We start from the raw sequence: 17,500 nt of genomic DNA on the forward strand, positions 1-17,500 counted from the left end.
TCCCATCCCCTGCTAGCCCATCCCCCTCCCCTTTAAACTCACCGTAGGTGAATTGTGCACCATCCCTCCGTGGGGGGTCTGTGGGAGACAGAGGTCAGAAGTCATGGGTTGGCGCCGTGGGGGTCAACGCGAGGGACAGGGGTCACCGCCGCGGGGGTCGGGGGTCAAAGGAGCGGGTCAGGACTCCGGTTGCCCTTGTCCCATATTAGGCCCCGGGGGGCGGTGTAGGCCCGGACAGTGTAGGCCCGGACAGTGTAGGCCCGGACAGTGTAGGCCCGGACACTGTAGGCCCGGACAGTGTAGGCCCGGACGCTGTAGGCCCGGACGGTGTAGGCCCGGACGATGTAGGCCCGGACGGTGTAGGCCCGGACGCTGTAGGCCCGGACACTGTAGGCCCGGACGGTGTAGGCCCGGACGCTGTAGGCCCGGACGGTGTAGGCCCGGACGGTGTAGGCCCGGACGCTGTAGGCCCGGACAATGTAGGCCCGGACGGTGTAGGCCCGGACGGTGTAGGCCCGGACACTGTAGGCCCGGACGGTGTAGGCCCGGAAGCTGTAGGCCCGGACGGTGTAGGCCCGGACAATGTAGGCCCGGACGGTGTAGGCCCGGACGGTGTAGGCCCGGACGCTGTAGGCCCGGACGCTGTAGGCCCGGACGCTGTAGGCCCGGACGGTGTAGCCTCGGACAGTGTAGGCCCTGACAATGTAGGCCCGGACAGTGTTGGAGCGGGAGCACGTGGCCGCTGGCTGGGTGAGGTCACGTGGGGCGCGGGGCGGTGACGTCACCTTGTCCTGTATTTGGGAGCGGGGAAGTTGGCAACCCCCACTGCCTTCTGGGGCAACAAATCCCACAGATTCACCGCCCTCTGGCTAAAGAAATTCCCCCTCATCTCCTTCCTAAAGGAACGTCCTTTAATTGTGAGGCGGTGGGGGCAGGCTGGAAGATTCACGAGGATGTTGCCAGGACTCGAGGGGCCTGAGCTACAGGGAGAGGTTGGGGCCAGGCTGGGACTCTGTTCCTTGGAGCGCAGGAGGATGAGGGGCGATCTTATAGAGGTGTACAACATCACCAGGGGAATAGATCGGGTAGACGCACAGAGTCTCTTGCCAGAGTGGGGGAATCGAGGACCAGAGGACATGGGTTCAAGGTGAGAGAGGGGGGGGGAAAGATTTAATGGGAACTTGTGGGGACAATAGACAAGGCAATAGGGGGAAAGATTTAATAGGAATCTGAGGGGTAACTTTTCCACACAGAGGGTGGTGGGTGTATGGAACGAGCTGCCGGAGGAGGTAGTTGAGGCTGGAACTATCCAACGTTTAAGAAACAGTTGGACAGATACATGGATAGGACGGGTTTGGAGGGATATGGGCCAAACGCGGGCGGGTGGGACTAGTGTAGATGGGGCATGTTGGCCGGTGTGGGCAGGTGGGACTAGTGTAGGTGGGGCATGTTGGCCGGTGTGGGCAGGTGGGACTAGTGTAGATGGGGCATGTTGGCCGGTGTGGGCAGGTGGGACTAGTGTAGATGGGGCATGTTGGCCGGTGTGGGCAGGTGGGACTAGTGTAGATGGGGCATGTTGGTCGGTGTGGGCAGGTGGGACTAGTGTAGATGGGGCATGTTGGCCGGTGTGGGCAGGTGGGACTAGTGTAGATGGGGCATGTTGGCCGGTGTGGGCAGGTGGGACTAGTGTAGATGGGGCATGTTGGCCGGTGTGGGCAGGTGGGACTAGTGTAGATGGGGCATGTTGGTCGGTGTGGGCAGGTGGGACTAGTGTAGATGGGGCATGTTGGTCGGTGTGGGCAGGTGGGACTAGTGTAGATGGGGCATGTTGGCCGGTGTGGGCAGGTGGGACTAGTGTAGATGGGCATGTTGGTCGGTGTGGGCAGGTGGGACTAGTGTAGATGGGGCATGTTGGCCGGCTGTGGGCAGGTGGGACTAGTGTAGATGGGGCATGTTGGCCGGTGTGGGCAGGTGGGACTTGTGTAGGTGGGGCATGTTGGGCGGTGTGGGCAAGTTGGGCCGAAGGGCCTGTTTCCGCGCTGTGTGATGTCAAGACTCACCAGTATCCCCTGCCCAAACGCCAATGGTGGCTGTGGAGAGAAAGAGATTAGTTTAGTTTAGTTTTTTTAGTTTGGAGACACATCGCGGAAACTGGCCCTCCGGCCCACCGAGTCCGTGCCGACCAGCGATCCCCACACACTAACACTATCCCACACACGCACATGCACACACACACACACACACACACACACACACACACACACTGGGGACAATTTACAATCTTTACACCGAAGCCAATTAACCTACAAACCCGCACGCACGTCTTTGGAGTGTGGGAGGAAACCGGAGCGCCCGGAGAAAACCCACGCGGGTCACGGGGAGAGAACGTGCGCACAAACTCCGCACAGACAGACAGCGCCCGCGGTCGGGATGGAACCCGGGTCTCTGGGGCCGTGAGGCAGCAGCTCCACCCGCTGCACCACCGTGACCGCCCTTGATTAATAGATTATTTACTGTCAAGGTCAAATCCAGCAAAGTCCGATCAAGGATAGTCCGAGGGTCACCAATCAGGTAGATAGGAGGTCAGGACCGCACTCTGGTGGTGGTAGGATGGTTCAGTTGCCTGATAACAGCCGGGAAGAAACTGCCCTGGACGCTGTAGGCCTGGACGCTGTGGGCCCGGACAGTTTGGGCTCAGACGCTGTAGGCTCGGACAGTGTAGGCCCGGACGCTGTAGGCCCGGACGGTGTAGGCCCGGACTCTGTAGGTCCGGACAGTGTAGGCCCGGACGCTGTAGGCCCGGACGGTGTGGGCCCGGACGGTGTAGGCCCGGACGTTGTAGGCCCGGACGGTGTAGGCCCGGACGCTGTAGGCCCGGACACTGTAGGCCCAGACAGTGTAGGCCCGGACAATGTAGGCCCGGTCTCTGTAGGCCCGGACTCTGCAGGCCCGGACAGTGCCGGCCCGGACAGTGTAGGCCCGGACAGTGTAGGCCCGGACAGTGTAGGCCCGGACGCTGTAGGCCCAGACAGTGTAGGCCCGGACCGTGTAGGCCCGGACAGTGTAGGCCCGGAAACTGTAGGCCCGGACACTATAGGCCCGGACAGTGCAGGCCCGGACGTGTGTAGGCCCGGACAGTGTAGGCCCGGACGCTGTAGGCCCGGACATTGTAGGCCCGGACAGTGTAGGCCCGGACACTGTAGGCCCGGACAGTGTAGGCCCGGACATTGTAGGCCCGCACACTGTAGGCCCGGACAGTGTAGGCCCGGACAGTGTAGGCCCGGACACTGTAGGCCCGGACAGTGTAGGCCCGGACACTGTAGGCCCGGACAGTGTAGGCCCGGACAGTGTAGGCCCGGACGCTGTAGGCCCGGACAGTGTAGGCCCGGACACTGTAGGCCCGGACAGTGAGGGCCCGGACGCTGTGGGCCTGGACTCCATAGGCCCGGACAGTGTAGGCCCGGACGCTGTAGGCCCGGACAGTGTAGGCCCGGACAGTGTTGGCCCGGACGCTGTAGGCCCGGACGGTGTAGGCCCGGACAGTGTAGGCCCGGACAGTGTAGGCCCGGACGCTGTAGGCCCGGACAGTGTAGGCCCGGACTCTGTACGAGTGGGGACGGGTCTGTGTGTACAACTCTGGGGATATACACTATTCCAGCCAACACACTATACTGCTAGCTTGGCTGATCGCCAATTGGCTTCCTGTTCTAACACTTCCTGACTAAATCCCTGCTCTCTGCACGGTCTGAAGGTCACACATTTACAATTAAACTCCTTCCCTCCTCCCCCCCTCCTCTCTCGCTCAATAAAATCTCTCTGATCGCAGGGACGAGCGGATTAATGTACGGTGAGCGTTTGATGGCACTGGGCCTGTGCTCGATGGAGTTTAGAAGATCGAGCGGGGGGGGGAAACTCATGGAAACTTTCACCGAACAACGAAAGGCCCGGATAGAGTGGTTGTGGAGTGGATGTTTCCACTAGTGGGAGAGTCTAGGACCAGAGGGCACAGACTCAGAATTAAAGGACGTCACTTTACTGCAGGCAGTGAAGAAAGCCAATGGCATGTTGGCCTTCATAACAAGAGGAGTTGAGTATAGGAGCAAAGAGGTCCTTCTGCAGTTGTACAGGGCCCTGGTGAGACCGCATCTGGAGCACTGTGTGCAGTTTTGGTCTCCAAATTTGAGGAAGGATATTCTTGCTATTGAGGGCGTGCAGCGTAGGTTCACCAGGTTAATCCCCGGGATGGCGGGACTGTCATATGTTGAAAGACTGGAGCGACTAGGCTTGTATACACTGGAATTTAGAAGGATGAGAGGAGATCTTATCGAAACATATACGATTATTAAGGGGTTGGACACGTTAAGAGGCAGGAAACATGTTCCCAATGTTGGGAGAGTCCAGAACCAGGGGCCACAGTTTCAGAATAAGGGGTCGGCCATTTAGAACTGAGATGAGGAAAAACCTTTCCAGTCAGAGAGTTGTGAAGGTGTGGAATTCTCTGCCTCAGAAGGCAGTGGAGGCCAATTCTCTGAATGCATTCAAGAGAGAGCTGGATAGAGCTCTTAAGGATAGCGGAGTCAGGGGGTATGGGGAGAAGGCAGGAACGGGGTACTGATTGAGAATGATCAGCCATGATCACAATGAATGGCGGTGCGTACAGGCTCGAAGGGCCGAATGGCCTCCTCCTGCAACTATTGTCTATTGAATTTCTTTCGCCGGAGGGCGGTGAATCTGTGTGATTCTCTGCCACAGAGGGCAGTGGAGGCCGCAAGTCAGTGGGTGTTTGTCAGGCACAGAGACAGATAGATTCTCGATCAGTGCGGGTGTCAGGGGTTATGGGGTGAAGGCAGGAGAATGGGGTTGGGAGGGAGAGATAGATCAGCCGTGATTGAATGGCGGAGTGAACTGGACGGGCCGAATGGCCTAATTCTGCTCCTATCACCTGTGATCTTAATTTGTGGACTAAAGCCGGCTAGCACGGATTAGAGGGGACAAAAGGCCTGTTTCTGCACCACCTTCCTGCTGTACCAAACCGTCTCTCACACACGCACACACACACACACACTAACACTATCCCACACACACACACACTATCCCCCCCACACACACACTAACACTGTCCCACACACACACACACACTAACACTATCCCACACACACACACACTATCCCCCCCACACACACACTAACACTGTCCCACACACACACACACACACTGAGGGACAATTTACAATCTTTACAACGAAGCCAATTAACCTACAAACCCGCACGCACGTCTTTGGAGTGTGGGAGGAAACCGGAGCGCCCGGAGAAAACCCACGCGGGTCATGGGGAGAGAACGTGCGCACAAACTCCGCACAGACAGACAGCGCCCGCGGTCGGGATGGAACCCGGGTCTCTGGCGCCGTGAGGCAGCAGCTCCACCCGCTGCGCCACCGTGACCGCCCTTGATTAATAGATTATTTACTGTCAAGGTCAAATCCAGCAAAGTCCGATCAAGGATAGTCCGAGGGTCACCAATCAGGTAGACAGGAGGTCAGGACCGCACTCTGGTGGTGGTAGGATGGTTCAGTTGCCTGATAACAGCCGGGAAGAAACTGCCCTGGACGCTGTAGGCCTGGACGCTGTGGGCCCGGACAGTTTGGGCTCAGACGCTGTAGGCTCGGACGCTGTAGGCCCGGACAGTGTGGGCCCGGACTCTGTAGGCCCGGACGCTGTAGGCCCGGACACTGTAGGCCTAGACGCTGTGGGCCCGGACGCTGTAGGCCCGGACGGTGTAGGCCCGGACACTGTAGGCCCGGACAGTGTAGGCCCGGACGCTGTAGGCCCGGACGGTGTGGGCCCGGACGGTGTAGGCCCGGACGTTGTAGGCCCGGACGGTGTAGGCCCGGACGCTGTAGGCCCGGACACTGTAGGCCCAGACAGTGTAGGCCCGGACAATGTAGGCCCGGTCTCTGTAGGCCCGGACTCTGCAGGCCCGGACAGTGCAGGCCCGGACAGTGTAGGCCCGGTCAGTGTAGGCCCGGACAGTGTAGGCCCGGACGCTGTAGGCCCAGACAGTGTAGGCCCGGACCGTGTAGGCCCGGACAGTGTAGGCCCGGAAACTGTAGGCCCGGACACTATAGGCCCGGACAGTGCAGGCCCGGACGTGTGTAGGCCCGGACAGTGTAGGCCCGGACAGTGTAGGCCCGGACGCTGTAGGCCCGGACATTGTAGGCCCGGACAGTGTAGGCCCGGACAGTGTAGGCCCGGACATTGTAGGCCCGCACACTGTAGGCCCGGACAGTGTAGGCCCGGACAGTGTAGGCCCGGACACTGTAGGCCCGGACAGTGTAGGCCCGGACACTGTAGGCCCGGACAGTGTAGGCCCGGACAGTGTAGGCCCGGACGCTGTAGGCCCGGACACTGTAGGCCCGGACAGTGTAGGCCCGGACAGTGTAGGCCCGGACGCTGTAGGCCCGGACAGTGTAGGCCCGGACACTAGGCCCGGACAGTGAGGGCCCGGATGCTGTGGGCCTGGACTCCATAGGCCCGGACAGTGTAGGCCCGGACACTGTAGGCCCGGACAGTGTAGGCCCGGACGCTGTAGGCCCGGACGCTGTAGGCCCGGACGGTGTAGGCCCGGACAGTGTAGGCCTGGACAGTGTTGGCCCGGACGCTGTAGGCCCGGACAGTGTTGGCCCGGACGGTGTAGGCCCGGACACTGTAGGCCCGGACAGTGTAGGCCTGGACAGTGTAGGCCCGGACGCTGTAGGCCCGGACAGTGTAGGCCCGGACTCTGTACGAGTGGGGACGGGTCTGTGTGTACAACTCTGGGGATATACACTATTCCAGCCAACACACTATACTGCTAGCTTGGCTGATCGCCAATTGGCTTCCTGTTCTAACACTTCCTGACTAAATCCCTGCTCTCTGCACGGTCTGAAGGTCACACATTTACAATTAAACTCCTTCCCTCCTCCCCCCCTCCTCTCTCGCTCAATAAAATCTCTCTGATCGCAGGGACGAGCGGATTAATGTACGGTGAGCGTTTGATGGCACTGGGCCTGTGCTCGATGGAGTTTAGAAGATCAAGCGGGGGGGGGGGAAACTCATGGAAACTTTCACCGAACAACGAAAGGCCCGGATAGAGTGGTTGTGGAGTGGATGTTTCCACTAGTGGGAGAGTCTAGGACCAGAGGGCACAGACTCAGAATTAAAGGACGTCACTTTACTGCAGGCAGTGAAGAAAGCCAATGGCATGTTGGCCTTCATAACAAGAGGAGTTGAGTATAGGAGCAAAGAGGTCCTTCTACAGTTGTACAGGGCCCTGGTGAGACCGCATCTGGAGCACTGTGTGCAGTTTTGGTCTCCAAATTTGAGGAAGGATATTCTTGCTATTGAGGGCGTGCAGCGTAGGTTCACCAGGTTAATCCCCGGGATGGTGGGACTGTCGTACGAGGAAAGGCTGGAGCGACTAGGCTTGTATACACTGGAATTTAGAAGGATGAGAGGAGATCTTATCGAAACATATACGATTATTAAGGGGTTGGACACGTTAAGAGGCAGGAAACATGTTCCCAATGTTGGGAGAGTCCAGAACCAGGGGCCACAGTTTCAGAATAAGGGGTCGGCCATTTAGAACTGAGATGAGGAAAAACCTTTCCAGTCAGAGAGTTGTGAATCTGTGGAATTCTCTGCCTCAGACGGCAGTGGAGGCCAATTCTCTGAATGCATTCAAGAGAGAGCTAGATAGAGCTCTTAAGGATAGCGGAGTCAGGGGGTATGGGGAGAAGGCAGGAACGGGGTACTGATTGAGAATGATCAGCCATGATCACATTGAATGGCGGTGCGTACAGGCTCGAAGGGCCGAATGGCCTCCTCCTGCAACTATTGTCTATTGAATTTCTTTCGCCGGAGGGCGGTGAATCTGTGTGATTCTCTGCCACAGAGGGCAGTGGAGGCCGCAAGTCAGTGGGTGTTTGTAAGGCACAGAGACAGATAGATTCTCGATCAGTGCGGGTGTCAGGGGTTATGGGGTGAAGGCAGGAGAATGGGGTTGGGAGGGAGAGATAGATCAGCCGTGATTGAATGGCGGAGTGGACTGGACGGGCCGAATGGCCTAATTCTGCTCCTATCACCTGTGATCTTAATTTGTGGACTAAAGCCGGCTAGCACGGATTAGAGGGGACAAAAGGCCTGTTTCTGCACCACCTTCCTGCTGTACCAAACCGTCTCTCACACACGCACACACACACACACACTAACACTATCCCACACACACTAACACTATCCCCCACCCCCCCCCACACACACACTAACACTATCCCACACACACTAACACTATCCCCCCCACACACACACTAACACTATCCCACACACACACACACACACTGAGGGACAATTTACAATCTTTACAACGAAGCCAATTAACCTACAAACCCGCACGCACGTCTTTGGAGTGTGGGAGGAAACCGGAGCGCCCGGAGAAAACCCACGCGGGTCACGGGGAGAGAACGTACGCACAAACTCCGCACAGACAGCGCCCGCGGTCGGGATGGAACCCGGGTCTCTGGCGCCGTGAGGCAGCAGCTCCACCCGCTGCACCACCGTGACCGCCCTTGATTAATAGATTATTTACTGTCACGGTCAAATCCAGCAAAGTCCGATCAAGGATAGTCCGAGGGTCACCAATCAGGTAGATAGGAGGTCAGGACCGCACTCTGGTGGTGGTAGGATGGTTCAGTTGCCTGATAACAGCCGGGAAGAAACTGCCCTGGACGCTGTAGGCCTGGACGCTGTGGGCCCGGACAGTTTGGGCTCAGACGCTGTAGGCTCGGACGCTGTAGGCCTGGACGCTGTGGGCCCGGACAGTTTGGGCTCAGACGCTGTAGGCTCGGACGCTGTAGGCCCGGACAGTGTGGGCCCGGACTCTGTAGGCCCCGATGCTGTAGGCCTGGACACTGTAGGCCCGGACAGTGAGGGCCCGGACGCTGTGGGCCCGGACTCTGTAGGCCCGGACGCTGTAGGCCCGGACGATGTAGGCCCGGACTCTGTAGGCCCGGACAGTGTAGGCCCGGACGCTGTAGGCCCGGACACTGTAGGCCCAGACAGTGTAGGCCCGGACAATGTAGGCCCGGACCGTGTAGGCCCGGTCTCTGTAGGCCCGGACTCTGCAGGCCCGGACAGTGCAGGCCCGGACAGTGTAGGCCCGGACAGTGTGTAGGCCCGGACAGTGTAGGCCCGGACACTGTAGGCCCGGACACTGTAGGCCCGGACAGTGTAGGCCCGGACATTGTAGGCCCGCACACTGTAGGCCCGGACAGTGTAGGCCCGGACACTGTAGGCCCGGACACTGTAGGCCCGGACAGTGTAGGCCCGGACACTGTAGGCCCGGACAGTGTAGGCCCGGACAGTGTAGGCCCGGACACTGTAGGCCCGGACGCTGTAGGCCCGGACAGTGTAGGCCCGGACACTGTATGCCCGGACAGTGTAGACCCGGACGCTGTAGGCCCGGACGCTGTAGGCCCGGACAGTGTAGGCCCGGACAGTGTAGGCCCGGACGCTGTAGGCCCGGACAGTGTAGGCCCGGACGGTGTAGGCCCGGACACTGTAGGCCCGGACAGTGTAGGCCTGGACAGTGTAGGCCCGGACGCTGTAGGCCCGGACAGTGTAGGCCCGGACTCTGTACGAGTGGGGACGGGTCTGTGTGTACAACTCTGGGGATATACACTATTCCAGCCAACACACTATACTGCTAGCTTGGCTGATCGCCAATTGGCTTCCTGTTCTAACACTTCCTGACTAAATCCCTGCTCTCTGCACGGTCTGAAGGTCACACATTTACAATTAAACTCCTTCCCTCCTCCCCCCCTCCTCTCTCGCTCAATAAAATCTCTCTGATCGCAGGGACGAGCGGATTAATGTACGGTGAGCGTTTGATGGCACTGGGCCTGTGCTCGATGGAGTTTAGAAGATCGAGCGGGGGGGGGGAAACTCATGGAAACTTTCACCGAACAACGAAAGGCCCGGATAGAGTGGTTGTGGAGTGGATGTTTCCACTAGTGGGAGAGTCTAGGACCAGAGGGCACAGACTCAGAATTAAAGGACGTCACTTTACTGCAGGCAGTGAAGAAAGCCAATGGCATGTTGGCCTTCATAACAAGAGGAGTTGAGTATAGGAGCAAAGAGGTCCTTCTGCAGTTGTACTGGGCCCTGGTGAGACCGCACCTGGAGTACTGTGTACAGTTTTGGTCTCCAAATTTGAGGAAGGACATTCCTGCTATTGAGGGCGTGCAGCGTAGGTTCACCAGGTTAATCCCCGGGATGGCGGGACTGTCGTACGAGGAAAGATTGGAAAGACTGGGGCTTGTATTCGCTGGAGTTTAGAAGGACGAGAGGAGATCTTATCGAAACGTATAAGATTATTAAGGGGTTGGACACGTTAAGAGGCAGGAAACATGTTCCCAATGTTGGGGGAGTCCAGAACCAGGGGCCACAGTTTCAGAATAAGGGGTCGGCCATTTAGAACGGAGATGAGGAAAAACTTTTCCAGTCAGAGAGTTGTGAATCTGTGGAATTCTCTGCCTCAGAAGGCAGTGGAGGCCAATTCTCTGAATGCATTTAAGAGAGAGCTGGATAGAGCTCTTAAGGATAGCGGAGTCAGGGGGTATGGGGAGAAGGCAGGAACGGGGTACTGATCGAGAATGATCAGCCATGATCACAATGAATGGCGGTGCGTACAGGCTCGAAGTGCCGAATGGCCTCCTCCTGCAACTATTGTCTATTGAATTTCTTTCGCCAGAGGGCGGTGAATCTGTGTGATTCTCTGCCACAGAGGGCGGTGGAGGCCACAAGTCAGTGGGTGTTTGTAAGGCACAGAGATAGATAGATTCTCGATCAGTGCGGGTGTCAGGGGTTATGGGGAGAAGGCAGGAGAATGGGGTTGGGAGGGAGAGATAGACCAGCCGTGATTGAATGGCGGAGTGGACTGGATGGGCCGATGGGGCATGATTAGGGTTGCCAACTTCCTCGCTCACAAATACGGGACAAGGTGACGTCACCGCCCCGCGCCCCACGTGACCTCAGCCAGCCAGCGGCCACGTGCTCACGCTCTACCAATGGCGGCCGCTCGGGCCGGGAGACGGGTTGCTAGGCAACCTCCGTTAGGCGGCGCCCGGGCCTACAGTGTCCGGGGCCTACGCTTTCCGGGCCTAGAGCGTCTGGGCCTACAGCGTCCGGGCTTACACTGTCCGGGCCTACAACGTCCGGGCCTTCAGCGTCCAGGCTAACAATGTCTGGGCCTACAGCGTCTGGGCCTACACTGTCCGGGCCTACAGCGTCTGGGCCTACAGCGTCTGGGCCTACACTGTCCGGGCCTACAGCGTCTGGGCCTACACTGTCCGGGCCTAGAGTGTTTGGGCCTACAGCGTCTGGGCCTACACTGTCCGGGCCTACAGCGTCTGGGCCTACACTGTCCGGACCTACAGCGTCCAGGCCTACACTGTCCGGGCCTACAGCGGGACAAACCAATTTAGCCCAAAACACGGGATGTTCCGGCTGATACAGGGACAGTCGGCAAACCTAGTCCTGTTGGCCGGCGTGGGCAAGTTGGGCCGGAGGGCATGTTTCCCTGCTGAAAGACTCCATGGTTGAAGATGACGAAACAAAATGGCGTCAGGCAAGGGGAGGAGGAGAGAGAGGTGACCTTGGATCTTCTAGAAGCTTCCGTCAACGGTTCAAGGCCCTGATTACACGGTCCATTTAGCGAGCCGCGCCTGATGTCTTTACGACGGGTTTAATTTAATCATGTTGTTTTTATGGCCAAAAATGCACCCAATAAGTCTCTCCCTCTCTCTCTCTCTCTCTCCCTCTCTCTCTCTCTCTCTCCCTCTCTCTCTGTCTCCGCCCCCAGTGAAAGGTTCAGCAGATTTTTATTGTACTGTTCACCTTCGACAACAGGTGCAGGAGGAGGCCATTCGGCCCTTCGAGCCTGTACGCACCGCCATTCATCGTGATCGCGGCTGACCGTCCACAATCAGTAACCCGTGCCTGCCTTCTCCCCATATCCCTTGATCCCACTAGCCCCTAGAGCTCTATCTAACTCTCTCTTAAACCCATCCAGTGAATCGGCCTCCACTGCCCTCTGTGGCAGAGAATCCCACACATTCACAACTGCAAACGTTCCTCCTCACCTCAGTTTTAAACGGCCTCCCCTTTATTCTTAGACTGTGTGTGTGTGGCCCCTGGTTCTGGACTCCCCCAACATTGGGAACATGTTTCCTGCATCTAGCTTGTCCAGTCCTTTTATAATTTTACACGTCTCTATAAGATCCCCCTCTCGTCCTTCTAAACTCCAGTGAACACAAGCCCCAGTCTTTCCAATCTTTCCTCGTACGACAGTCCCGCCATCCCGCGGATTAACCTGGTGAACCTACCCTTGTTTAGTTTAGTTTAGAGATACTGCGCGGAAACAGGCCCTTCGGCCCACTGTGTGTGTGTGGGGGGGGGGGGGGGGGTGGGAAAGATTTAATAGTAACCTGAGGAGCAACTTTTTTTCCACACAGAGGGTGGTGGGTGTATGGAACGAGCTGCCGGAAGAGGTAGTTGAGGCTGGGACTATCCCAACGTTTAAGAAACAGTTGGACAGGTACATGGATAGGACGGGTTTGGAGGGATATGGGCCAAACGCGGGCAGGTGGGACTAGTGTAGATGGGGCATGTTGGCCGGTGTGGGCAGGTGGGACTAGTGTAGATGGGGCATGTTGGCCGGTGTGGGCAGGTGGGACTAGTGTAGATGGGGCATGTTGGCCGGTGTGGGCAGGTGGGACTAGTGTAGATGGGGCATGTTGGTCGGTGTGGGCAGGTGGGACTAGTGTAGATGGGGCATGTTGGCCGGTGTGGGCAGGTGGGACTAGTGTAGATGGGGCATGTTGGCCGGTGTGGGCAGGTGGGACTAGTGTAGATGGGGCATGTTGGCCGGTGTGGGCAGGTGGGACTAGTGTAGATGGGGCATGTTGGTCGGTGTGGGCAGGTGGGACTAGTGTAGATGGGGCATGTTTTGGGTTGCCAACTTCATCGCTCCCAAATACGGGACAAGGTGATGTCACCGCCCCGCGCCCCACGTGACCTCACCCAGCCAGCGGCCACGTGCTCCCGCTCCACCAATGGTGGCCGCCCGGGCCGGGAGGCGGGTTGCTAGGCAACCTCGGTTAGGCGGCGCCCTGGCCTACAGTGTCTGGGCCTACCATGTCCGGGCCTACACTGTCTGGGCCTAGAGTGTTTGGGCCTACAGCGTCCGGGCCTACAGCGTCCAGGCAAACAATGCCTGGGCCTACAGCGTCTGGGCCTACACTGTCCGGGCCTAGAGTGTTTGGGCCTACAGCGTCTGGGCCTACAGCGTCCCGGCTTACACGGTCTGGGCCTACAACGTCTGTGCATACAGTGCCTGGGCCTACAGCGTCCAGGCTAACAATGTCTGGGCCTACAGTGTCTGGGCCTACAGCCCCCCCCCCCCCGGGCCTACACTGTCCGGGCCTACAGCGTCTGGGCCTACACTGTCCGGGCCTACAGCGGGACAAACCAATTTAGCCCAAAACACGGGATGTTCCGGTTGATACAGGGACAGTCGGCAACCCTAGGCCTGTTGGCCGGCGTGGGCAAGTTGGGCCGGAGGGCATGTTTCCCTGCTGAAAGACTCCATGGTTGAAGATGACGAAACAAAATGGCGTCAGGCAAGGGGAGGAGGAGTGAGAGGTGACCTTGGATCTTCTAGAAGCTTCCGTCTACAGTTCAAGGCCCTGATTACACGGTCCATTTAGCGAGCCGCGCCTGATGTCTTTACAAACGGCTTTAATTTAATCATGTTGTTTTTATGGCCAAAAATGCACCCAATAAGTCTCTCCCTCTCTCTCTCTCCCTCCCTCCCTCTCTCTCTCTCTCTCTCCCTCTCTCTCTCTCTCTCTCTCTCTCTCTCTCCGCCCCCACTGAAAGGTTCAGCAGATTTTTATTGTACGGTTCACCTTCGACAACAGGTGCAGGAGGAGGCCACTCGGCCCTTCGAGCCTGTACGCACCGCCATTCACTGTGATCGCGGCTGACCGTCCACAATCAGTAACCCGTGCCTGCCTTCTCCCCATATCCCTTGATCCCACTAGCCCCTAGAGCTCTATCTAACTCTCTCTTAAACCCATCCAATGAATCAGCCTCCACTGCCCTCTGTGGCAGAGAATCCCACACATTCACAACTGGAAACGTTCCTCCTCACCTCAGTTTTAAACGGCCTCCCCTTTATTCTTAGACTGTGTGTGTGTGGCCCCTGGTTCTGGACTCCCCAACATTGGGAACATGTTTCCTGCATCTAGCTTCTCCAGTCCTTTTATAATTTTATACGTCTCTCTATAAGATCCCCCTCTCGTCCTTCTAAACTCCAGCGAATACAAGCCCCAGTCTTTCCAATCTTTCCTCGTACGACAGTCCCGCCATCCCGGGGATTAACCTGGTGAACCTACGCTGCACTGCCTCAATAGCAAGGACGTCCTTCCTCAAACTAGGAGACCAAAACTGCACACAGTACTCCAGGTGCGGTCTCACCAGGGCCCTGTACAACTGCACACAGTACTCCAGGTGCGGTCTCACTAGGGCCCTGTACAACTGCACACAGTACTCCAGGTGCGGTCTCACTAGGGCCCTGTACAACTGCACACAGTACTCCAGGTGCGGTCTCACTAGGGCCCGGTCCAACTGCACACAGTACTCCAGGTGTGGTCTCACCAGGGCCCTGTACAACTGCTCACAGTACTCCAGGTGCGGTCTCACCAGGGCCCTGTACAACTGCGCACAGTACTCCAGGTGCGGTCTCACCAGGGCCCTGTACAACTGCAGAAGGACATCTTTGCTCCTGTACTCAACTCCTCGCGTCATGAAGGCCAACATGCCATTGGCTTTCTTCACTGCCTGCTGTACATGCACGCCTACTTTCAGTGACTGGTGTACTAGGGACACCCAGGTCTCGTTGCACTTCCCCTTTAACTAATCTGACACCATAAGTGATAGGAGCAGAATTAGGCCATTCGGCCCATCGAGTCCACTCCGCCATTCGATCACCGCTGATCTATCTCTCCCTCCCAACCCCATTCTCCTGCCTTCTCCCCGTAACCCCTGACACCCGCACTGATCGATGTACCTATCCGTATTCTCCAGAGATGCTGCCTGACCCGCTGAGTTACTCCAGCACTGTTGTACCTGTCCACGTTCCCCACAGAGATGCTGCCCGACCCGCTGAGTTACTCCAGCACTTTGTACCTGTCCAACATTCCTAAGAATTAATCTTGTGTAAACACTCCATCGGAAAATACATTCCATGGAAATGATTTCCCAGGAACGATCGGGTTAACGCAGGGCGGGCGTTTATGGGCGCTGGGCCTGCGCTCGCTGGAGTTTAGAAGATCGAGCGGGGGGGGGAGGGCCCCAATGAAACTTTACACGAACAGCGAGCGGCCCAGACACAGTGGATGTGGAGAGGATGTTTCCACCAGCGGGAGAGTCCGGGACCAGAGGGCACGGCCTCAGAATTAAAGGACGTTCCTTTAGGGAAGGAGATGAGGAGGAATTTCTTTAGCCAGAGGGCGGTGAATCTGTGTGATTCTCTGCCACAGAGGGCAGTGGAGGCCGCAAGTCAGTGGATGGTTTTAAGGCACAGAGACGGACAGATTCTCGATCAGTGCGGTGTCAGGGGTTATGGGGAGAAGGCAGGAGAATGGGGTTGGGAGGGAGAGAGAGATAGACCGGCCGTGATTGATTGGCGGAGTGGACTGGACGGGCCGAATGGCCTCATTCTGCTCTTATCATTTGTGAACACACTGTTTCTCCCTCCTCTCTCCTTTCCATCTCCCGACACGGGGTCTGAAGGGGTCACGACACGAAACGTCACCAATCTATCAGTACACGCACACTTAAACACACACTAACTTACACACACACGTGTACTGAAACACACACTAACACACACACACACACACGTACACTTAAACACAACCTAACTCACACACACACACGTACACTTAAACACAACCTAACTCACACACACACACGTACACTTAAACACAACCTAACTCACACACACACACGTACACTTAAACACAACCTAACTCACACACACACACACACTTAAACACAACCTAACTCACACACACACACGTACACTTAAACACAACCTAACTCACACACACACACACTTAAACACAACCTAACTCACACACACACGTACACTTAAACACAACCTAACTCACACACACACGTACTTAAACACACACTAACTCACACACACACGTACACTTAAACACAACCTAACTCACACACACACACACAGACACGTGTACTGAAACACACACTAACTCACACACACACTTAAACACACACTAACTCACACACACGTGTACTGAAACACAACCTAACTCACGCACACACGCGTACTTAAACACAACCTAACTCACACACACACATAGACACGTGTACTTAAACACAACCTAACTCACACACACACAGACACGTGTACTTAAACACAACCTAACTCACACACACACACACACACACACACACAGACACGTGTACTTAAACACAACCTAACTCACACACACGCGTACTTAAACACAACTTAACTCACTCACACACACACACAGACACGTGTACTTAAACACAACACTAACTCACACACACACACAGGTACACTTAAACACAACCTAACTCACTCACACACACAGACACGTGTACTGAAACACACACTAACTCACACACACACACACACAGACATGTACACTTAAACACAACCTAACTCACAACACGCACACATTTAAAGACACTCCCACACGCACAGTAACACGCACTTAAACACACACACAAACTCACTCACACGCACACAGTAACAAACACACGCACGCACACAGTAACACACACAAACTCACTCACACACACACAGTAACAAACACACGCACGCACACAGTAACACACACTTAAACACACACACAATAACACAGAGTAACAAACACACGCACGCACACAGTAACACACACTTAAACATGCACAATAGCTCACACACGCACAAACAGTAACAAACACACACGCGCACACAGTAACACACACTTAAACATGCACAATCGCTCACACACGCACACACAGTACACTGAAACACACACTAACACACACACACACATTCGTACACAGTAACACACACATGTACACTGAATCACACACACACGTACGTACACAGTAACACACACACAGTAACACACATACACATGTGCACTGAAACACACACTAACTCACACACATACACAGTAACACACACATGTACACTGAAACACACACTAACCCACATACACAGTAACACACACACACACACGTACACTGAAACACACACTAACCCACACACACACACACACACTGAAACACACACTAACCACACACACATACACAGTAACACACACACACGTACACTGAAACACACACTAACCCACACACACTGA

At 56.4% G+C, this 17,500-nt stretch overlaps 1 long non-coding RNA gene across 1 annotated transcript in view; it reads right to left on the reverse strand.

Annotated features, from left to right (window-relative positions):
- Positions 1-38: 38 nt before the first annotated feature.
- LOC144612252 (uncharacterized) overlaps positions 39-17,500 on the reverse strand; it is a 17,983-nt gene continuing 521 nt past the window's right edge. The window contains exons 2-3 of the long non-coding RNA XR_013549647.1: positions 2,061-2,090; positions 39-78 (exon numbers count right to left, since the gene is read on the reverse strand). This is a non-coding gene — a long non-coding RNA (uncharacterized LOC144612252). The remainder of the gene's footprint in view (positions 79-2,060; positions 2,091-17,500) is intronic.

This window comes from Rhinoraja longicauda, chromosome 43 (assembly GCF_053455715.1).
Source record: "Rhinoraja longicauda isolate Sanriku21f chromosome 43, sRhiLon1.1, whole genome shotgun sequence".
Taxonomy (NCBI): Eukaryota; Metazoa; Chordata; class Chondrichthyes; order Rajiformes; family Arhynchobatidae; genus Rhinoraja; species Rhinoraja longicauda.